Here is a 24,389-nt window from a genome sequence, read left to right as displayed (position 1 = left end):
AAAGGGAGCCTTCAGGACATGCATGACCAGTGCATATCCCAGTTAAAGATCTTGAGGAAGAGAAAGAATAGGATGAGCATTTAGGGATGAGCAGGGGGAGGAGGGATGCACACCATAGAGAGCAGGGATATGAGATGACAGATGCAGCAGGGGCATGAGTGGATATGGCTGCAAGTGATTAGTTCTCATGGAAGGAGAGTTTGAGGTGGAGACTTAGCTTCAAGGGCAGATGAGATTGGATAAGCTTTAGTCATCTTTGCTTCTGAGGAACGTTGAGTGCTGGCATATAATAGAAAATGATTTTTACTTGAGTACATGTTGTCCTTTTAAATAGTATAAACTCATGTTTGTCCAGCTTGGGTAAAGAAGGGGATGGATGGTCTGCCTAATTTTATATTCTAGTTAATACTGTATCCACCAGCTTTTGCACATATATGAGGTAAAACATTTACATGTATTTATTCCTTCAGCTACTGTTTGAAATGTGCAATGTGGCAAATTAGGGAGCTTCTTTGAGTCTGATTTACCTCACTTGCAAAATGAGAATAATATTAATTATGGTAATAGAAGTTAACATTTATTGAGCACTTTCTGTGTGCTAGCAAATGTGTTGGTTACCTTAGATGTCTTTGGAACTACCCAGTGAAATTGGCAACATTATTATCCTTATTTTACAAGTGAGAAAATTTTATAAATTGCTCAAGGTCACTCTGTTGATAGGGTTGGAGCAAGATTTGTGTCTGGTGGACTCCACAGTCTATTCCAGACCACTGTAGCAGATGTCTTCTAGGAGGGGCACTGTGTTAGATCCTGTGTGGCATGTACCCAGCACTGTGCAAGAGCCCACTAGGCCTTTGGTGATTGCAAATCATTGTTATTGTTGATAAGTGTGTGTTTACCTCCTTATAGCAGGGATGAAGGCCTCTACCATGGGATATGAGGGACACTCATTCAGCTGTTACCCTAATAGGAGTTATAAGGGCTTTTGGGTATCTTCTCACATCCCGTTGTGCATGTTGGCCTCTTGCTTTTCTGAGACATTTCTCTGATTCAGACCCTATATGGCTCAGCCACCTCCTTCCCAGGCTGCTTTGTATGAGATGAACCTCCAGACCTAACACATTGCCTCTGAGGAGCCATCCACAGAGCTCTTCATGCGAAGGAATCCTTTTCAGAAGTCTCTCACCTTCATCCTCCTCTCCCTAGCTCCTTACCCCTAAGACCAGCACCCTCACCCTTGTGTATCTGCCGTTTTAGTGTATACATATTATTGTATCTTTTAAATGCCAGTTGTTCCCCGAATACATTCAGATAGTAAGGGAAACATTGTTTTATGTCAAGTACCTGTTACATAAAATGTGTTATATAATGTTCAAATATATACTGCACAGCAAAGTCAGATATCACTTTGTTTTTTCAAAGAATAAAAGGATAATAATCACCGGCTACACTGAATATAATTAATCTCTAATCAGAAAGTAGGGAAAGACATGCTCTGCCCTCAGAGTTACCGCTTTGAACCCAGCTGTCCTTCTTGGGTGTTCTGAGACTAGGATGCATGGGAGTTGTCCTGTACCTGCCAAAGGGTGCTGCAGTGAGATTCCCTGGAAGTTGCCTTTGTGGGGAGGAAGTTCCTTGACATCTTGCTCATTTCTACCCCAGCCCCTCATCTAGGCAGAGGGAAGTATCTTCTTTTGTCCCCTATACTTAGATTACCATGGTCAACCTCCTAACAGGTTTTCTGGTTTATTCTCTACTTCTTTCAGTTTCCCCCCACAGGATGTGATCAGCTGTGTCTTCTAAGAACATCCTGTGTCCAGTCTTCTAGGCCTCCCAAGGCCAACCCTGCTTTTCCTTGCCAGCCTGCCCCCAACCTCTATCTTGAGATCCAGCCCAGTCCTGAAGTTCCATCCTGCTTGTCATTTCCCAGCCCTCCCTTGGCCACCCAGTTTATACTCTTTTCTGCTGTACTCTTCACTCCATTGTTCCTTTTACCAGAAAGACCTCTCGTCCTTGACTGCTTGCCTTGAATCTCACTTCTTCATGAAACCTCGTCTGAGGACATTTACTCCCATTATACACTAGCTCTCTTTACTTTGATTGCCAGCAATGTATGCGGAAGGAATGATACTTCATAATTAGCAAATTGCCATAGCATGCCTAATTAGGAAGGCCAGTTCTCTTATTTTTTAATTGTTTCATGATGAATTACCTTGTCCTCACTTCCCACTCTCCAGCTCTCCTCATTCTTTCACTGGGTGGAACTCACTGGATCCCTACCATGTGCCTGGCACTGCTCTGGGCACTGAGGGTACAGGGGTGAACAAAACAGAGGTCAGTAGGAGAAGCAGACAGTAAACAATAGGATACGTTAGCCACTGGTGGTGACAGGTACTGGGAAATAAATCAAGTAGAGTAAAACAGTAGTAATAATCAATGGTGGCAAGAAGGTTGCTTTAGCTATGTCATCAGAGAAGGGTTCCCTGAGGAGGTGACACTTAGCTCAGCTTCAGAAAGATCTGGGGGAAAGTATCTCAGGAAGAGGTGATAGCAAGTACCAAAGCCCTGAGATTGGAAGTAGTTTGATGTTTCTGAGAACAGTGAAGCCAGCATAACTAGAGTAGGAGTTCCTTTTGTGCAGATATTTTCTCCCTCCTCCTTCCTCCTCATAACTCCAAACCCAGTGTTAGAAGGGCCCTACAAATACTTGTATATTGAATTAGAGCAGTTGCCTTTGGTGATGTTATAACTAGTAGTTTAACTGTACCCTGCTCAGCAGGTCTTTTAATAAAACATAATGCATTGTTTGTATGCATTGTTGCATATAAACAAATTAAGGGTCTGAAGGGTTTCCTCATACGTGTACTTGTAGCATATGTCACCAACTATTACTGTTTTAATTACGTTGAGTATAGAGCTTCAGACCTTAGAATTCTGTTTTACATGCACAACCATCTTAAAAACAGGTTTTTCTCTTAAAGTTTATTTGTAAGGTAGTTGATGGAAACTTGATATAAGTTATTCTATATAAAAAAAATGGAACTAAATAGTGGTTTAGTTTCCAGGCAAGCCCACAAAAGCTGTTTAGTGGCAACTATGGCTGAAATCATAGTATTTAGTACTAAAGCATTATTATAGCATTGATTTAGCCTTCTTTGGCTTGGCCTCCTCATCCATATTGCACTATAGTTATTTAATATTAGCATTAACCATTTACATTAGTCGCTTCTACTGTTTTTCTGGTCTGTCAGAAAGTTTTATAAAAGGAATTTTTACCTTTGTGCCATTAAGATTTGGTCTCATGCTTTATAAATGAGAGAGCATATAGTAGGGAACAGCTGGACTGGTCAGTGGAAGAGGTCCAGTCACCAACTTGCTGAGTAACTTTTGAGTAAATTGTCCTCATAGAACATTGATTTTTCAGGTCCTTCTCAGCTATGAAATCCTGTGTTTTCTTACCATAACAGAAAGACATACATATACTTCATTGTTCAAACCTGCCCTCAAATGTCCACCTCTACTTTATATGGTATGCAAATAATGAGAAACTCAAGAAGCTCCTGTGTATAATACTCAGCAGTTCAGCTTTCAATATGAACCTTGATTTCGATCTGCTATCTTTCTTGATGAGTTGAAAGAAATTTTATCCTAGAACTTTTGGTCCAGATAAGATTCCTGTGTTCTTGGCCAACTTATCTCCTATATAATTATGTAAATCTTTTTTTTTTTTTCTTTTAACTCTTGGGGATAAAAATGGTGACTATGGTTTGTTTGCTTACGAAATACACTTACAAGTGCCCTTAGGGAAATGGAATGAATTTGCAGGAGAGAACAGAGCTGAAAGAGTGTGGGATCAAAAACAATTTTAAATGTTAAATGCAAAGCTATTTTCAGTATCCTGCTGGAAGAAAAGAAATTTTTTCCCCCAAGGCTTTAGAAGAGATTTCTGCTTCAAAGGAGAAAGGAACCTAAGGTTTGGCAGTGGAAGAAACCACTGATCCTTTAACCAACTGCTGCCCCCCCTTCCCCACCTCTGAGTTTTGTTTTTGGCCTCATGGGCCACTTTGCCATTTGAGAGGTTTGATATTTAAATGACGCTAGTGGCAGAGCTCAACTGGCTGTGTTGAAATGATTGAAGTGCAGAGTGCTATGGTGTGGATGTCCTCAGAGGATTCTAGAGTGAGGGATGCCTCCTTGGGAGTGACAGAGCACTTTTAGCACTGCCCAGTTGGTCAGTTTTGAGTGGTATATTCCTTTTTCTGTGTGTCTTACTTGAAAACAGCAAGGAGTTGGGCCAAGAAGTTATTGCTTCGTGGACTTCACATTGGAGCTAGAGGGTGGTATTGTACCTGGCTTTCCTCCTTAGATGCTGAATAGCAGGAATATCATCTATTTTTTGTTCCTACAATATCCCCAGCAACTAAGTGTACAGAATACTCACTCAATGGATACTTGCTTATTCATTCAGTGAGTGGATTTGGTTTGGAGAAAACCTCAAATTTCCTTCACTCTCTAACAGAATAGGTTCATGAACTTGGGGTTGTGTGTGTGTGTGTGTTTTTTTTTTTTTTTTTTCCCAAGCCTGAACCCAAATTCTGCGTTTCCTATGGACCTGAATTACCATTTCCTTTGGACATTTGTGTTTTTTCTTATTCTCTGTTAGCCAGATATCAGTGCTTTTTACTGATGATGAGGAGTTAACTGGCCATGGTTGTCCCTCCCCTGTTCATGTTCATCTTTATTTTATCTTTAATTGGCTCCAAAGTGCAGCAAATCAGTAACTGAACCACATCAACTAGAAGGAAACATATTGCATGTTCATTTGGGCATAGTATGATATGTTTATTTATTCAGTCAACATATATCTAAAAGGAAATATGGCAGGCACCATGCTAGGCCCCGAGGAAGAGCAGAAATAGTTGTTAGGACCAAGGAGTCTAAAGCTTCTTTGGAAAGATCATCCAAGGCCACATGTAATGCTGATGACATAGTCTAGAGTATAAATGCTGCAGGAATTTAGAGACTAGCGAGGTGTCTTTAAGTGTTGTAGAAGGGAAATGACTTTATGAAAGTTGTCAAGTTTAATTTAGACCTTTAATCTTATCTAGGATTTAGATTCACAGACAAGGTGAAGACAGATCCTTTTGGGGTTGGATATGTGGGACCACAACAGAATTAAAAAGCACAGGGTGGGGATGACCAGTTTGCATTCAGGGACCCAGTGTTTCCTTGGAATGGAAGGTTCTCAAATAACAGTGGGAATTTAAGTTTAGAAGACATTCAAGGCCCAAACACAAATTCCAACTTTAAGATGATTATAATTACCAATGTCTATGGAGTCCTTATAATGTTGTTAGCATTTCACAAGTATTAACAAAATCTTCATGAAGTAGATACTATTGTCATCATTATTTTAGAGTTGAGGAATTTGAGGCACAGGGCAATCTTAAGTTCACGTAGCTTGAAAACAAGCCATGGAGGTTATTGAACACTGGACTCTGCTACCTCCCAGAAACTTCCAGGTGCAAAATTTGGGCTTGAGGGCTTGCTTTAGAATCAGAAGCCAGAGCGGATATTTAGCCTGCATCACCATTTTGTAGAAGAGGAAATGGTGAAGTTAAGTGACAAGTCAAAGTTTACCTAGTGAGGTAGAGACTAGGGGGCAGTGGAGAACCACTGGAATTTTTTGGGTTTTTAAAAAATTTTTTTTATGACATGAAATAATTCTCCCGAAAGCATGAATGTATTAATGTTCTAGTTGCATTAGAGTAGAGAGAGGGACTAACTGCAGCAGAGGTTGAACAGGAGGTTAGGAGGTGAATCCAGGCAAAGAGGGACAGAAAACCAGAACTCCGAATTAATTGACAATTATGTTAATCGGCATGGCTCTTATCAGTCTCCCTTTAGATTTCTGGAGTGTGGTGAACATCTGCCTCTGTGAGTGGCTTTTAAGTGTGTGAATCTGCACTGTACTGTGACTGAGATGCCTAAATTAATTAATTCTTCAGAAGCAAAGCACCATTATGGAAGACAGATGTTTAAAAACAAATACCCATATTTTCTGGAAAGAACACCAGGTTAGGAGTCCAATAATCTGTACACTAGGCTGCTTCTGCTACCTAATCACCATATACCTAAGCCAAATCACTTAGTGTCTCAAACTGAGCCTGATTTCTTGTCTGTGGAACAGATGTAACAGTTCTTGTCCATCCCTTTACAGTGTGGATCTGATGCTGGAGTGAAATGAGGGAAGAATGCGGGGTTTAAAGTGGTAATGTTGATTTTGGGCTCCAGGGAGCAGTCCTGCAGTTTTGATAGTGAAGGTGTATTGTCTAGGAGGGTCCCAGGGAAATTCCCCTACCTCCAGGGCTTGTTTAGGGATGTGGCGCTGTCCGCCACATGGGTGCTGACAGGCTCCTCTCTGCTGGGTAGGGCCATGTTTTACAGACAGTTATGCATTTCCCCCCCCCCCCCCAAAGATGGAGAGCCACAAGCCTGGGCTTGGATGGAAAATTAGGCCCAGATATCCATGTGAATCTGTTTTTCTCTGGGAATACCTCTCAGGAAAGTGATGGGCAGCTATGAACCAGAAAATCAAGTGTCAGAATCTAGCCAGCTGGCTAGTTGGGCCTTCTTGGATGTTTCCCCTATTCTGAGGCATTAGGCAAAAATCCAGAAGAACCTTGATTAGCCTGGGGAATTAATGGATGAGCCAGCATGCTGTCCAGGTAATAACTGGTTATAAAGCCTGTAGCAAAGCCATGACTGGAGATCTGCCAAATCTTAATTTTTGTCAGCAATACATATGTATTTACGCTTGTTAATAGTAGTACCTAACCTTTTGACTGTTGACCATATGCCAAGAACATGTCTTTTCTCATTTATTCCTCACGGCAGCTCTGTGGGGTTGGTGGCATAAGTTCCATTTTCTAGTTAGGGAGACTGAGAGCCGGAGGTGCCACAGATGATGCACGCTAAGTGGAAAAGCTGCAATTCAAACTCAAGATAGGCTGGCTCCAGAGCCTGCACTCTTAACAGCTGCCATTTTCCTCTTATTTTTTCCTGCACTCCAAACTGCAGAAAAATCCCGGCTCCATTTTGAGGTTTCCGACAGTGCTGTGCGTCTTTGGAACGTGGTGTCGGTTGATAGACGTGTTGCCATGCAGTGGCCTCAGCTCACTGCAGCTCTTTTCTTTACAGCCCATGACTGACGTCCTGCCAGCTGCTCTGAGGCTGGTGAGCAAATGGATGCCAGTGATGAATGCAGCAGAGAGACTTAACTCTTGCCAGCTAATGCATGTGGAGGAATTTTAAAGACAGTAAAAGAGATTGCTCTTGGTCTGCTTTTCAAAGAGTGGCTGGGTAGCTTGTAGTCGGGTCTAGGATTCAGAGTGATGCTCATCGGAATCTTGCTGCTAAAGCTTTTCTAAACAATGCCATTTTACATTCCTGTGGGATATATAGTCATTTTTTATATATGATGTCATATTTAATCTTCACCGCATCTCTCTGGACTGGGAAATAGCCTTGAGAGTTTATTGACAGCTGGTTGGTGGCAGAGCCAGGACTTCCGTATTGCTTTTTTGACTATAACTTCCACACTCGACTCAAGTTTTCTCTTTGCTTTTCTATTGAAGATGCTCTTAAATGTTCTGATTCACCATATTTAGAAGTCAGCAGGAATTATTAATGTGAACTACTTTGTGCTGTACACTGTTACTGAATCAGAGTAAATAAAAGTCATGTGACTGTTGTGTTGTGTTTAATTGATTTGCACCTCTCTCTATGGTACAGAACACACATATATCTTTTTTGATATATTACTTGGAACAGCTACCTTTTTACCTATAAAAGTCCCAAGGATTTAAAGATAATAAAACATGGAGTTTATATAACTTCTTTTAAAAGTTGACCATCAAGTTCTTGCTCAGGAGCACAAGCTCCTATTATGACAGTTTCCATGGAGATGTTACCTTGCCGCACATTGGTTCAACTTTCAGTGCCTTTTCTAGCAGTAGAGTGAGCTGCTGAAAGAGAAGACTGGTCGCAGTTGTCACCTCAAGCTCTCTCCCCTACTGTTTCTGTAGGAGGCTGATTTGCTTTTCTGGGTCCTCTTAGTTTTTCCTGTGACCCAAGCATAGATCACCTTTGAGGTTCTGGTGATTTCATTTTTTAAGTTTCCTACAAAATAAAATTGAATGGAATGCTTTTTACATACATGTGAACATTCCTTTAAAGCATTGAATGAGGGGCAAGGGGCTTTGCTAGGAGAAAGTGGTCTCATTTAAGCTTCTTGGGCAAGTTCCTCTGTTAAGGAGCCCTATAGTGGCTAAAACCAGGTGGAAGTTGATTTCTCTCTCTCCTTTGCCAGTCCAGAGTGGAGGGGGTCCAGGTATGGTATCTTGAACATTCTATAATTTTAAGGGGAAGACCTGGAAGTGGCCCATTCTCTTTTCCAGTGGCTGGAACGTAGTCATGTGGCTGCATAGCTGCAAAAGACGCTGGGAGATATCTTTAGTTAGGATGCCACGAGTCTAGCAAAGTGTCCGTTTTTAAGAATGGAAAGGCGGACAGCACTGGGGAAGGCTAGCAGTCTACCAATGTGGTGGCAGCAACAGGAGGTGAGTAGAGTTGGAAGCTGGTGCTAAACAGCTGGGAAGATACCTGAGTGCAGGGTCAGAATCTAGGAAGCCACACTGAAGCCAGGTGAGTGCAGTCATCTAGAGGTCAGGGTAGCTCATCCTCAGAAATGGCCCAGCCAGGTCACACCCAGAGCAAATCTGAACAATCCAAAAGATGTTAGATTGTCAATAAGAGGAGAGTCATCAATGTGAGTGGTACTTTAGAAAGAGCACTGGATGAGATGTCAGAACCTAGGTTTGAGGCCAGCCCTCTCACCTCATAATCTGGGACAAAATACTCCAACGAATGTTTGTTTTATCATCTAGAAAAGGGAAATAACTGTGATGGCCACCCCCAAGGCTTAGTGTAATGCTGCTAATGAATGGGGAAGCTCTGAAAACTACAGGTCCTGGAAACATGCATAGCATCTGGTTTATTCACCCTTGTAGTCACAGCACCCAACCTGGTGCCTGGCATGGACACGTTATTGAATGACAATGTGAAATATTACAAGGAGTGAAAAAATGCATGCGCTTAAGGACATCTTGCCTAAATAGTCTTCTCTTCCAGGCAGAAAGGTTCTTGTGCTGTCTTCCATCCAAGCTCTTGGCCCACATGTAGAAACCAGGTGTTCACCAAGGACAAGGGCAGACAACAGGGCAGCACAGGACACATATATCCTTGGCTCACTCCACTCTGTAGGTGACAGGATACAATGAAAAACATCTTCCACCTGCAGATTGGAAGATGAAACCTTTCCAAAGTCACTGAGACTTGATTTCTTGCTTCAAAATACTAAGTTGCAATTATAAAATTCTTCTGTTGATTTGAAAAAAAAGTCATTTGTTCAAAACAATACATATTTAGTAAAAGGGAGAAGCAGACAAAAGAATATAAAAATTAGCTTAATACTATAATGGGGCATTTCTGTCCAAATAATAGTAACTTTTTCCTTTTGGTGGGGAAATGGGAGCTTAATTGAATAATTAGTTTTGTTGTGATTTTTTAAACTTCATGAAAGGCTTCTATTATTCATTTTGTTGTTTGATTTATTCACTAGAGTAAACTTCTTTCCTGGAACTCTATGGAATATTTTTAGATGGACTTTACTGGGAAAAAGCAGCTACTGAAATTATATTCACAATATTCTCAGTTTTTTAAAAATCTCATTCATAGAAGGAAAGTGCACCAAATATTAACAGTGGTTCTCACCTGGTAGAATCTTATTCTCATCCCTTTCTCTGTAGTCAACATTGCATATATCACTTTTGTAATCATAAAAGGGTAGTAAAAATTAATCTTACAAATTAATACTCTTAAGCCAAATCGAGAATTTCTGTTTTTTGTGACCTGGCCTGGGCTATATACACTCTTAAGTGGACCTAGACCTATGGAGACTGCTTCCTGAATGAGGCATTAAGGAGCCTGTGATGAGGAAGCTTCCCTTCCACACAGCAACTAGCAAGCTAGAGGCTCTTAAGGTGTTGGGAAAGTATTCAAGTTAACGATCCTTCCATAACCTGGCCAGCCTTTAGTACAGTTATTTAAAGAAATGAATTCTTCAGGGTCCCTGTCTACTGTGTGACTTTTTCTCCTTTATCATGTGCTATAAGTATCACAGGCAGCCTGACTGCATTATGCTGGCACTGGATGCCCCTGCCCCTGCTTCTCTCAGGCCCCTTTCATTTCTGATGTTCTTGTTCACAATCATGACTTTGTTCATGTAGCTTCTTCCTTCCAGCATCGTTATAGACTGAAGAGAACTCACTGGTATCCTTGTCCTTCTCCCTGTGAAGCTTCCCTCCCTCTTTGTCATTGCTCAGGTGAGTGACCTGAGAGAGTGTTCGTGAGATGGTGCAAATAGAAGGGGTTAGGACTGCAGAGAAAGCCGGGAGCACTGGTTGGCTGCAGAACTTTGAGGAGGACCCTGGGCTGTCCATTCAGCAGTTGACCCACACCTGGCAGGGCCGGCTGTGGTGTGGCTCTTGAAGACAACTCCTTGGTGTTTGAAGCCAGATAGCTCCCAGCTGTGCCTTCATCTCTTGAGGTCCTTCAGTATGGTAGCTGCTGCTCTAGATGCTGGCTCTGGGGACAGTGATGAGCAGGCAGACCTAGTCTTGGCTGACTGGAGCTTTCATTGTCGGGGGGGAGAGAGAAGCAGGTAACAAGGAAAATCAATGAAAATAATTATAGGTTGTAAGAATGGCCTCAGACGAGGTGACGACTGCCTACTTAGAGTGGAGTAGAAGGGCCAGAGTTGGGATAGGAACCCAGGTCTCTGATTCCAAAGCCTGGCTCTTTCTTAGATCCTCTGGGTTTATTGATGGGGAGGAATGAGATTGAGAAGACTTCTAGGGAGGACTGAGCTTCTCCTATTCAGACAACCTGGGCCAGACCAAGGTCTTCAGAGGGAGATTCAAAAACTGAGGGCATGAGCAGGAGATGGCTCTCTTGGTCACTCTAGTTGTTCATCCCTGAACTGTACCAGGTAAGTAGTCATCTTTCTGAAGAGTTATGGGCCAGTTTATACGCAGAAGCCTAAATTTCATGCTGCAGTTTTGTCTGAAGGCACACTTTTATTTTCTCTCCTATTATTTTCAGCTCTTTTTAAAAAATTCATATAACATTTTTTATTGTGCCAAGTAGAGCCTTTAAAGACAATTGTCTTATACAATCACCTTTATTTCAAAAATAGACAAATTAAAACTTAAAAATTGAAAGACATATTCTCAAATCAAGAGTAGATTCTGAAATTGAATGATTGAATATATTCTGCTTTACGACAATCTCTGACTTTCTCCTTTTATTTCCAACTCTTAATGATTATTTTTTTGTACTGAGAAATGAATCTGGGTTATCACTTAGTCTTATCACTAAGCTACATCCCCAGCCCCTTAAAAATATGTATATTTTTAAAATTTTGAGATAGAATCTCCTTAAATTGCTGGGGCTAGCTTGAAAATTATGGTCCTCCTGCCTCAGCCTCCCAAGTCTCTGGGATTACCCACATGCACCACCATGCCTAGTGAAAGAATATTTTTATTGGTGCAATATAATTTTACATAATGGTGGAATTCATTATTATGTATTCGTACATGCATACAATATAACAGTGTAATTTTCCTCCTCCCTCCCTGGGCCCCCTTCCTTTACTGGTCCCCCCTCTGTTTTCATGAGATTCCCCCCTCCTTTTTTAACCCCCATCAGGGAACTATTTTTAATTGACTCCCCCTTACTTCCCCCTTACCCAGCCCCCCAAAGTCCCTTTCCTGATGGCTCAGACTATTGCTGTCACACATATGGAGAATAGTTTGCCTTTGCTACCCTTTCTGAAGCTCTGATCAGATCAGCAACACTCACAGACCCTTCTTCATCTCTGTCTGCTGGGCTTTAGACAATGCAGAAAAGCTGGTGGCTGACAAACCCAGGTTATTTCACTGAGCATCCTGACTGAGTCTTCTTTTGACTTCCCTGTCAGATGTTGAGGCTGGCCATTTGTCCAGTGCTTCACATTTCCCATTTCTGGAAGTCCTCAGGACCTTCAGATCTGTGGAGTCTCAGAAGCTTTCTTCCTGCAAACATGAATGATGGTGCTTTTCTGGCCCCTTTCCTCCCAGTTTCCTTCAAAAAGAGCAGAACCTTTGGAACTTATCTTGTCCCTATTTGATGCATTTGCCAAAAAATTTCCAGTTATTCATCTCCTGAAGGGGGTCTGAGGAATCACTTGTTTTTCAGAGCTTCCTCATTCCTCTCCTACCCACGAACAGTGACTTTGCACCAGAGAATAAGTCATTCATCCAGTGATCATTTAATGCTTCTCCCAGGGCCCAGGAAGACTCTTTGTTCCCAAATCAAATTTCCTTGCAGGGAGGGAGCTTATTACTACTCTTTCTTTGGTTGTTGTACTTTCCTTTAAAAGCATATCTGCATCCATGATATGAAGAAAGGGTAGCCTGCAGAGGGCCTGGATTCAAACCCAGGGGTGGGAATGTTCCTTTGGAGAATGTACTCTTTTGTCCCCAAATATTTGCTGGCTCAGAATTGTAAAGTTTTGTTTCAGCCTTAGTCTCATGGTTTCACCTAATTATTTAGCACATGGTTGTTGAGTCTGCCCCTCATGTTCACGGTCATCCTTGGTAAGGAGGCCTTTCACTTCTTATCTCCTGCTTGTGGTTCTGTGGCCTTAAACAGCTCTGACCCCCATCTTGATCCCTATGAAAATGTTGTCAGGAGCTTTCGGGACACAGGTGCTATTTGGCCTCAAGGTGTCATTGCTCCCATTTGGAACATGCCTGTCATAATCTTTATAACTCAGACACATCTGCAGACCTCCTTTTATGTGGCCACATATAAAGAGTAAAGTACATTCAGTTTTCTCTGGAGTAAGCAACTTTATTTTTAAGCTTTTATTTAACAAAAATAAATTTGTGCAATTTTATTTTATTTTTTAAGTGTAACCCATAAGTTGCTTCTTAGTGCATTTGAATGACTTCCTCCCTTCACACGGCCTTGGTCTGATGGAACCTCACCTGGCTGGCAGGTCTTCCCACCCCATACCCCTCAGCATGGAGGCCTCCCCTGTGAAGGAGGAATGGCAGAAATGGTGCCTTCCCCTGTTTTGAGACAAGACAAGCCTGGAGATGGTGGGAGGGTTGAGGGGTCATCCTCTGGCTCAACATCAGTTGCAATCTACTCAGCACCTGGCATAATGGGAAGGCACTGGAGCGTGAAGAGCAAGAAAATATCTGACGTGTGTCCACTGGCTGCCTGTGGACTGATGTGGGGAGGACAAGAGTGAGTAGGGCCTGGGTTAGGAAGCAGTTGCCTGGTGTCCAAGCTGGCACTGCTGGTGGCTGTTGGTGTGAGAGAGGGCAAGACATAGACTGGCCTTCACTGGCTGCCCTTGCTGTTTGTCCCCAGGCCTCAGCCCCCTGATCCATGATCCTGCCCTTCCCCAAGTAGGCCAGGCCCCCCGAAGCTCCTGCTTCAGGGCAGATACTCTGCATTCCCCCCTGGAGTGCTCTACTCTCTGCTTCCCAGTCCAGCAGCCCTGCCACTGCCTTGCCCAGTGACCTTGAGCAGGTTATCAGATCCTCTTGAACCTCAATCTAGTCTTCTGTGAAAGAGCAATTATTGAACCTACCTCTTGGAATTGTGAGGGTAACATGACATGTAGTGGAGTGTGGTTATTGGAGTAGTCTCCAAAGCAGTCTCCTTCCAACGTCATCCTGCTCCTGAGTACTCTCTGCACAGCAATCCTGTGATGTGGGGGTCAGATCAGGTCAGGCCTCTGCTCAGAACCCTTTCAATAGTAGCTTCCTATCTCACTCAGAGGGAAGGCCAAATTTAAGCATGGCCCATAAAGTGTCCCAGTAGTTCTCTGACCACTTCTCCAACTCCTACCCCACAAGGCCACACTACCTGTTAATCAGGCTGGGTTCTGCACAGTTCAGTGTGGTGCAGATGAGTGGTGCCACACCCCTGACGAACAAAGTCTACAACTTGTGTGACTGTCCCTTCTGGTCCTGCCTGCCCTTCTCTTGCTTCACTCCAGCCACATTGGAATCCTTCTGTCCTTCAAACATGCTAGGTGTGCTTCCTGTTCAGGCTGTACCTGCTGGCTGCTCTCCCTGGAACGTTATTCCCCAGGATGCTGGTATGACTCGTTTGCCCTCCTTCTTCAGGTCTTTTCTTAAGTGTCACCCTATTGTAAATTACATCGCCTAGCCCACTGCCCCCTGGATGTTCTCTTTGTTTTATTTTTCCTCTTAGCAGCTGTCATCATCTAATGTATTATATATTTTACTTAATATTTGGTTTATTGTCTGTTGCCAATAGATCATTAACACTGCGAGGACAGTCCCTGATGTTTATGTTACTTACTTCTCCATTGTCAGTACCTAGAGCAGTGTCTTCAGTAGAGACTCAGGAAGTAAGTAAATGGGTTTGTGCTAAAGCAGGTGGAGTGTTGGGTGCAGAGCTTAGCACGTGGGAAACACCCAGTAAATGTTGGCTGGCCATTGTTTTTATTGTTGTTGTTAATTATCCTTCAGGGATAAGTTCAAATGTGGCTTTCTCTGAGCCCTTCACAGCCCCTTCTCAGGTCAGATTAAATCATCACCGCCTCTGTTCTTGGTTCCTCTGCCCTCTGTGCTCCTCTTTCTGTTTGGCATTCATCATGCAGCATTAGTGGGACTTGTCTCACATGTTTTCCTTTTTGAATCTAAATTCCTCCAGGCAAAGGCTGGGCTTATTAGATTTGTATCTAAGGCACCTGCATCCACCTATCAGCACACAGTAGGAGCTTCAGAAGCCTTTGTTACTGACAGCTGTGGCAAGTGGAATGAGCTTCTGATCTGTCTGCTTGTCTCCAGTGTCACTACCTAATGGTGTACCTCCTCACAAGGAGTTTGATAAACCCTTAAAACACTTAATGACAACAATGTAAGTAATAAATTTTGGAGAGAAGAGTACCTTGGATGATGTCTGGGTGGCCTACTTGTTCACATGGGAGAGTCTGGCCTTTTGGTTACTTGGGCTTTGAGGAGTTGGAGTCATTCTAAGGAGATAGGTGAGTAAGATCAGCATGCTTGGAAGAGGCTGGGGAGAGAAAAAAGCCCAATCTGTTCTGAAAGGGATTTGGAGGTGGAGAACATTGCTGCTTGGGGTGGTACCAGTAGGAAAGAGGCTCCTGCCCAGTCTGGGGAGGTGCTGAGAGCCTTGGGAAGTATGAGAAGTTAGGAATTTGGGGTCCTTTGAAGGGAGGACCTTAAATGCCAGGGTAATAGCTTTGCCTCTTGTATTTGGCAGGAGGGTTTCGTTGTGGATGTTTTGAGGGTGTGGGGTTTGGTGCCAAGAGGAACAGGGGACATAGGAAGGAGGTCTGGAGTCATTTTTTTTCTTCTAGAGTGGAGCTCTCTTGTGGGTCCTGCAAGTGGCATACAGAGGGCTTGCACTCAGAGATCAGCCTTGGCACTCTGAGGGGCAGCAGAGTTTCAGCTAAACTAGCACAGTACAGGGGTAATTAGAGTAATTAGAGTACTGAGTAATTAGAGGTCTTGGCTAAGAAACTCAGCCTCTTGGGGTTTCAATTTCTTTATCTGACAGGTGAGCAGTAAGCAAGTCACATCCCTCATGCCTTGGGTCAGGATTAGCCTGAAACTTGGAAAAGGTTGAGCTGTCCCACAGGAGTCAGGTGGCTAAGGACAAGGCTTGACAATGCATGTCTGGAGGGTTTGAGCATTGTTCTCTCATCCAGAGAGAGATTCATTCTGTAAACCCTGAGAGCATTCCCTTGCCATTCTTCTTGCCTGCTTTGGGTTAGAATTCTAGAAATGACCTTGACTCCTGGAACCTTTCCTGTCCTCTGAAGTGGGGTCCTTGGTTTGGATCCAGCATTCTCATTACCTGTGGCTCTGGCCCAATTTTCTGAGAGGTCCTCTTAGCTTTCCCCTGATGTTCCTTGCATCTGACCTCAAAGCCCGGGCCTAACCTGCCCCAGTTGAGGCAGCCCTGATGGCATGAGTGCATGGATCCTGCAGTTTCCATCCTGTTCACTCTGTTTACCCTCAGCCTTTTCCTACGAGGCCCCCTAGTTTTCCCCACGTTCATTTGAGATGGCTGCCTAGTATTCAATCAAGGAAATGTCTTCAATAAGCCATGAACTTGTTATGGAGCTTTTACATGGCTTCTAATTTTTGCTCTTCCAGCTAATGCTACATTAAGCCATCTCTGTGTATTATGGAATCATTTTATTAAGTCAGCATTTATCTAGCTAATGGCAATGGCCAAGATTCAATAGAGAATCAGATGATTTTCTTTTTGCAAGAGGAATGTTGTGAAGATGCACTAAATTTATTTCAAATGCTGGAGACCATCTTTGTTGTATTTTTCATGAATGAAGAAGCAGGGTAACAGTAATGTGAAATTGGGAATAAGTGAAAAGCTGGGTATATACGAGAAATTCATAATGTATTTGTTAAGTGGGGAAGCAAGTCAATAAATCCTCTGCAGGAGCAATCTACCTGTGAAAATTGAGGAATTCGGTATCCCTGCATCTGATGCTTTGATTAAAACAATAATGAATTTTTTTTTAAAAAAAGTGATTGCTTCTTAAGGATTTTTAAAGAAATGCCCTAAAACAGTGCATAATAAATAGCATTTCTGAGGAGAAACCATATCTCCTTCAGCAAGAATGAGCTTGTCAGGTGCCATTAGCGGTGGAGGCAGTCCACAGGCTCGCTGAAAGGATTTGGCTCTTGTGACCATTAGGAAATGACTGGAGCAAAACTGACAAACAGTCGTCACTGACTAAGCCCCCAGTACTGTTTTGAACCCGAGATCTGTGTAGGCTCTGGGATGTAGGGAACTCTCCTCTGACCTGCTCATTTGCTGTTTTTGTTGTTTTAATCTCTGGTTATTTATGAAGTGGCTCTAGGCTTTGCATTTCAGTTTAATCCAGTAAATGTTGACTGAGTCTTTATGCCACATAAGGTTGCAGGGCATAAAGATTTGGGGAGAAAGAACACATTGCCCCCTTGTTCCTGCGGTACTCATGATCTGGGAGTGGGAAGGGCAAAACAAGTTTACAGCTGATGATTATTTAAGGGAGATTAAGAAAGGGGCCCTGGCAGACACCAGGCCCATCCTGTTAGGAAAGGGAGAAATTCTATCTCATTTTGGGCAAGGGAATTGAGAAGAGTTTTATGGAAGTGGTTGGTTTTATTGACACCTTGAAGGACAGACTGAAATGGAGGCTGGACATTCCCTGCAAAGTTGAAAGTTCTGAGTAGAGGATATGGAGAAGGAAGGACATGGGGCTGTTGGGATTTGGTGGAAACGTTGGGCATGTGTACTAATAGCCATTGGGGTGTAACGGGTGTCAGGCATAGTTCTAAATCCTTATATGTATTAATTCATTTAATCCATATAATGACCCAAGTGAAGCACTATCATTATCTCCATTTTATAAACAGAAGCTAAGACTTGTAGAGGTTAATCAACACTCAAGATCACACTGTTAGAACCAAGATTAGACCCCATTTATGTGGCTCCAGAATCTGTGCTGCTAACCACGAAACTCTCCTGCCTCTGATGTGAGGAAGAATGGGCACTAGACCAGAAAAGTGGACAGATACCATGTTTCTAGGCTTAGAATGTCAGCATTTACGGTGTAGAGCTGAAAGAGGGGGCAGAAATGGCCATGAGAGGGATTGGAGAGGTGGGACAGGGAGGTTAGTAAGAGCCATGAGGGGGCCTCTCAGCAAGGCCCAGGCTGCAGAGTTGCAGCAGGTGAGCCCAGAGAGTTTGGGGCCAAGGAGAGAAGGGCAGGGGGCCTCTCCTGACATGGTGCTGTTTACTCAGGGAGAAGAACAGCCATTGGGCATCACTGTCCTGTCCTCTTATCTGTGGAAAGAGGCAAGTGTGACAGAGGGGGCAGGTGAGAGCTGGCACTGCTAATTTGGCAGACCCGGTGGCTTTTCTGCAGCCTAATGACTTTTGAAAGCTGTTTTCTGTGCTGAGACACAAGTGTGACTTCCCCCATCTGAGTGCTGTGGCAATCGCTATTTTTCCTGGAAAATTGGGCCCATGTGGGCTCTGCGTGTGGTTTATTTGAGTTCCATTTTTATAGCCTTATTACCTTGTCCTCATGATGTAAGAAGCCTCTCTCTCTCTTCTCGAGCTTCACTGTGAAAATTGTTTCTTAAAAGGCACAAAGTGTATCTCGTCATTTGGGAGGTGCTCTCTGAGCAGCGGTGCTTTTCTGCAGACTGCACACACACTTCTCCTCGCCCCTGCTAGCACTCCTCGTTGTGTTTCTCTGATCGTTGGCAATTTACAGAGAACGTTGAGGCAGCTCTTGAATCTCACCACCTAAGTGTTGGCCAATTTTCTTCTGGAAATAGTTTATGCACGTAAATATCCATTCAACTCCTTTCTTTGAAATGTCACCCTACGGATGACCCTGCCAGGGCCTGAAACCTGGTCTGGTCCTCTGGCCTTGAGTTGATAACAATAGCCATTAGCATCCAGGGAGTCTGGGCTGTTACCAGGCACTGTGTGAAGGGATTTATGTTCATGACCTTAATTATTTCCAATCCCTATGAGGTAGCTACTATTATTTATCCAGTTTTACAGATAAAGAAAACAAGTCCTAAAGGAATAGAGAGACACTATGCAGCAAGTAAATTCCAAAGCTGGGTCTCAACCAGGTCTTTCTGACCTTGGAGCCCATGGGCTTGTTTTATTCATTCATTTATTCAACAACAAATGCTTGTCTACAATATACTGAGAACTGTTCTAGACTTAGGGCATTCAGCAAAGGAAAAAAAAAGGCAAAAATTCCTGCCTTCTAGCCAAGGTATAAGTGGGTTGTTACTGGTTCCATCACTGGGAAGGATGCTACAGGAGTTCACAAAAGAAGCAGGACTTTGGAAATGGGAAATGACACTGCTAGCTGTCTTTGGGCCTTTTCCCCTTTATTCTTTGTGTGTTGGCACCAGTGAGACATGGCTGCCTATAGGCTCAGTTAGAATCCCAGTGAAGGGGAGCTCCTTTCTGTGCATCTAGCTATTAGTTTTAGAGGAAGGCTGTGATTGGCCCACTTGGATGATGTGCCTATCCTTTGGGTCAGTGACTGCTGCCAGGGATGGAAGTATTTTAATGTGGGCTGGATTGTAGGCCCATCTGTTGGGGCAAGAAATCTTTTTAGGAAAAAGGCAGAAGATATATATATTTGGGGAAGATTAAGAAGACTTTACCTTGGCTTACTGTAATAGGTTTTGAGGAATTTATCCTATAGCAATGCAGGAACTCTTTGTAGCATTTTAAATAGGGAACTTGATCAACGTTAGGTTTTTGTTTTGTTTTTTTTAAATCACTCCAGACACTATATGGGGTTTTGGTTGGAAATAAGTGACTGGAGGTAGGCAGGCTGGTTAGGAGACTGCCAGTGGGGCTCCAAGGAGAGCTTCTGAGATCTAAGCTTATTAGTCCTGAGTATTTCTATTTGCATTTTACCTCTAGCCACAGCATCGGTGATGGGGACTTGACGGGGTGAGGGTGGGGGTCTGGAGACAATTTGGAAAACCTGATTTGGTGACCAGTCAGAGGCTGGAAGGAGATGGCCTTAAGAAAGGTTCTCACCTCCACCAAGAGGGTAAATAAATATTCTCTGGAAGGCTGGCCTTATCATTGAAAACTAGTTATTAGTGGTGGCAGATTCCGCATACCTTCTTTGCTGTGATTCCCTAACTGGAAAGGGAGGCTGACTGCTTGCATGTTCCTTCCTTTTAAAAGTTTTCATTGGGGGGGGGGGGTGCTGGGGTGGTGGCTCAGTGGTAGTGTGCTTGTCTAGCATGCGTGAGGCACTGGGTTCAATCCTCAGCACCACATAAAAAATAAACAAATAAAATAAAAGGTATTGTGTCCATTAAAAAATGTTATTTAAAAAAGTTTTCATTCTTTGAGAAATCAGAAAAAGGAGGTACTGTCAGAACTGCCGTGGAGAAGTGGATAGATGAGTGAAGGATACTGCCCTGGAGACCTACAGTCCCACAGCTTCCCCAGGGTATAGCTCTACTTTAGGCTTTTAAGGAATTTAAGCAAAGAATGACATGATGTGACTCAGGTTTTAACAGATTTCCTCCTCTAGTAAGAATAGACTGTGGGTAGAGGTAGGAACAACACTGAGGGTAGAAGCAGGGTCCTAAGTTAGGAGACGATTGCAAAAATCTAAGCTGGTAATGGTGGAAATGGTGAGGAATGTTCATATTTTGAATGTAAAAATCAGTTTGGGTGATGATTGGATATGGATTGAGAAAGAGAGGAAACAGGAGCAATTTCTAACCTATGTCCTGGGGGAAGAAAGGTATTTCAAACTGAAAAGGTATTTCAAACTAGATGCTGTGAGGAACAGGTCTAGAGGGAGGTCAGGGATCTGTGTCAAGCATGTTAAGTTTGAGGTCCCTAAAGTGGTCTCAGAGTGTTCCTATTTTGTTGACTTCTGTCGCTGGCACTGGCTGCTGAGTGTACAAATCAGGAGTTCAGAGAAGTCCAGATTGAGGAGAAATCTGAGTGATCATGATCATCAGCAAGGAAGTGATATTTGAATTCATGAACCTATGTGAGATTACTAAGGGAGTGACAGTGAGGGATGCAACCAAAACAGGAGGTGAGGTGAGGAGGAACAGCCAGAGAGGTGGGTGTAAAACCAAGAGAGAAAGCTATCCTTGAAATCAAGAGAGTGGCCAAGCAAGAGGGAACAATTAACTGGTGTCGATACCTGCAAGGTGAGGAGGATTAAGGCATGACCAATGGATCCAGCAACGTGGAGGACAGGCCAAGTGCATGCTTTTGGACCTAAGCCTATTATTAAAGTCATAGGTCCTGCCCTGAAGAAGAATATAATTGTGAAAAAAAAAAACACACATTTAGAATTCATCAAAATAAATCCAAGATGTGAAATGTGAAGATTGTACCATGGGAATTGTGCAGAAGAAGATAATACTTCTGTGGAGAGGATTGAGTCAGATTTATTTATGTATTCATTTATTCATTCATTTTACTAAAACTTATTGGGTGCCAGGGACTTATTTGGGAAAGAGTTATTATTTAATGGATATAGAGTTTCTATTTTGTAGATGAAGAATTCTGGAGGTAGATGGTGGTAGTAATGGTATAATAATACAATTGTACTTAATGCCACCAAACTGACCCTTAAAATGGTTATGATTATAAATTTTATGTTATGTGTATTTTGCCACAATAAAAAATTGGCAAGGAAAAATGCACTTTTCTTCCCTCCCCGCAACCACGAACTTGATTTGGGATATGATGTTTGAAATGAATGGGATCAGTAGATGGAGATAGTGTGGAGGAAAGTGGAGAAGACATCCAACTAGAGGGAATGCTGAGAGGGGACTGTGTGTTTGGAGACTGATTACCAGTTCTACCTGTCTGGTGGTAGGGTCCCCTGGGGAACCCAGGCCAGATGAGGCTGCAAAGTCAGGGCAGGCCAGTTGGTGCAGGCCTGGTATTCCGGCTATGGAGTTGGGCTGACCTTAGATTCTGGGAGCCTCTGAAGGTTTCTGCCCAGGGGAGTGTCATTAAAAAGGTGTGTGTTTAGAGTGATCTCTTTAATCCTTCCTGGTAAACTGTTGCCTATTTAAAGCAACAGGATTGAGACCTGCATGCATTTCTGTGGTGAAAATTGTGGCCTAACAGAAGCTTAGCTACCCAAGCATGTGTTAATAATGAATTGAGTAGGTTATTTTTCCACTTTTTTTTTTTTTTTAAAACAAATACTTATTGAGGACCGTTTAAATGCCTTTGGTATTCTGGACAGTAGGGATAAGGGGTTGGGTGAATTAAACAGGCCTCTTGTCTTGGAAAGTCTATAATCTAGAGACCCTCATTTCTAAACAAGAAATTATGCCATGTGTTTTACCACGTGTGTTACCAGAGTTCAATGGGAATTGAGAGGAGGGGCTACTTGGCCTGCCTGGGACACCCAGGAGGCTTCCATGGAACAACTATGTAATAAATTTGAAGAATAAGTAGGGATTTTCTAGGCAAAGAAACAAACATGGGCACCCTAGGAGAATGGTCATTCAAAACTTAATGCACATTGTGAATGTAAAGAAAATGTCTAAATATTTTCTTTAAAAGCTAAACTTTCTATTTCATTGGCTTTTAGGTGGTGTGGGCTAGAGTGTATGCTTTTGGATCCAACCTCGACTACTCAAATGTGGAATCCTAGGCCTTCATTGGTAAGTTTGTTTGATCCCTTCTTACCAAATTATGCGATTGAGAATTGCAATTTGGCATGAAAGGAAAGGCAGGTATCATTAGCAGGTAGGTGCTCTACAGAAGTTCCCAAGCCTGAACCCTAGAGAAACCTATAGAATAGGTGAAAAGTATACACAGGAGAAGTGGAATCTTTCTGTAGGTTTCTGTGGTAGATGCAGAGAGGGAGGCTGGAGGTAAGGATAATCCAGGGTTACAAGGGACAAATACAGTTGTCGTCATAGAGAGGCAGAGCTTTGGTTTTGTTTTGAAAATAAAAGTAGTTTGGAAAATATCCAGGGAAGAGTGGGTTAAAATTTTCAGAGCTTGAGAACATGTGTGTAGGACATGAAGAAAGTGAGCTCAGCGATGGACCCAAAGGAGCAAAAGCTTCATGCAAAGGAGTCATGGGCAAGGACTTTGGCAGGATCTACTGGCATATGATTACTCTAGCCCACAGTCTGTCTGTCTGTCTGTCTGTCTCTCTCTCTCTCTGTCTGTCTCTCTCTCTCTCTCTCTCTCTCTCTCTATATATATATATATATATATATATATATTTTTTTTATAAAGAGCCATATGCTAAATATTTCTGGCTTCCTGTTATAGCTATTCAGCTCTGCTTTAGTGCAATGAAAGCAGCCATAGATGATATGTAAATGAATGGGTATGAGTTCATTCCAGCAAAACTTTAGAGAATCAGATGGTGGTCTGGGTTTGGCCTGCATGCTGTAGTTTGTCAACTCCTTTCTAGACCCTGAGTGCCAGGCTAAGGCACTTAGACTTTATCCTGAAGGCAGTAGGAACCCATCTAAGTTATTTTGAGCAAAGAAGTAAAACAACTGAGGTGATGTTTTAGAAACATTCACTTGGTAGCTGGGCAAGAGGCATGGGGCTCTGTTAGAAAGCAATAGCAGCAATCCCTACATGAGGACATATGGCTAATAGTAATGAGATTAAATGAACTATAGAAGAGATGTTGTCAAGGAGCAACCAATCACATTTTCAATCTTTTTAAAGACAGGAGTCAAAGAAGATGAAAATTTAAATTTAGTTGGGTTCACAATGGTATCGTTGACAGAAGTGTGGATGTTGGGGTTGGAAAGGGGTGGTAGATGCATCTGGCTTTAGATGTGTTGAATTCAGGATATCAGGATTGATCCATAGGGAATGTCCAGTAGATAACCACAAATGCAGGATTGAAGCCTAGACTGAGAAGGTGAAGTCTGGATATTCAGATGGAAGCCATAGTTTTAAATAAGTTGTCTCCAAGATGAGCAGAAGGCTGACTCTGGGGAAATGTGCATAACTTCAGGATGGGAGGAAGACGGTGGAAGAGACCCAGAGGCCCTGGAGGAGAGAGTCCCAAGAATGGAAGAGGTTGGGACAACAGAGACCAGACAGAAGGGATCTGAAGGAAAAGTGCTGAATTTGTGCCTTGAGGACTGTCATGTCATGAGAGGGGAAGAAGCCAGCTTGCATGGGGTCAGACATCACTGAGAGATAAAGAATGGAGATATTTCTAAAATATACCACTCATGGAGATTGGGGAAGTCAAAGAAGGTAGACATGTAAGATTTAAGTGTTTGCATGTCAGAGTGACATTTCTTCCCTTTGGAGGCAGGCAGAACATGCTGTGACCAGTTCTTATTGCCTTCTTTGGAGCCAAACTATGTTTGGAGTTTGTGTGTACACTGGGCTTGTGATTGTGTTCTTAAGGCTCCCTTTGAGGTGTGGTGTTCATAACTCTGCTACAACTTGCACCATGGAATTTGGCCCATGTTTGGACTTTTGCCGTGAGACAAGATGTGATCTGTTGGGTAAATAGTTGCATTTACACAAACTGGAGGAAACAATGGAGTGGACCAAAAATTGATATAAAACTTCTTACTGTAGAGTACTTAAAAGTACAGGGGATTTGAGACAATTCATCAAGTCATTCAATGATGTATCAATTTGTGCTGAGTTTTTCAAGGGTATATTCT

General features: G+C 42.8%; 1 protein-coding gene across 5 annotated transcripts in view; it reads left to right on the top strand.

The window, feature by feature from the left end:
• The window catches only part of Bmal1 (basic helix-loop-helix ARNT like 1), a 99,956-nt gene that overhangs the window by 4,787 nt on the left and 70,780 nt on the right, over positions 1 to 24,389 (top strand). For all 5 annotated transcript variants that reach the window (XM_027942284.2, XM_027942283.3, XM_027942282.3 and 2 more), the window contains exon 2: positions 22,319 to 22,391. The gene's annotated coding sequence lies outside the window, so the exon portion shown is untranslated. The remainder of the gene's footprint in view (positions 1 to 22,318; positions 22,392 to 24,389) is intronic.

This window comes from Marmota flaviventris, chromosome 9, assembly GCF_047511675.1.
Source record: "Marmota flaviventris isolate mMarFla1 chromosome 9, mMarFla1.hap1, whole genome shotgun sequence".
NCBI classification, from domain to species: domain Eukaryota; kingdom Metazoa; phylum Chordata; class Mammalia; order Rodentia; family Sciuridae; genus Marmota; species Marmota flaviventris.
The sequence above is the reverse complement of the archived record's forward strand: the minus strand, read 5'-3'. Positions and strand labels throughout refer to the sequence as shown.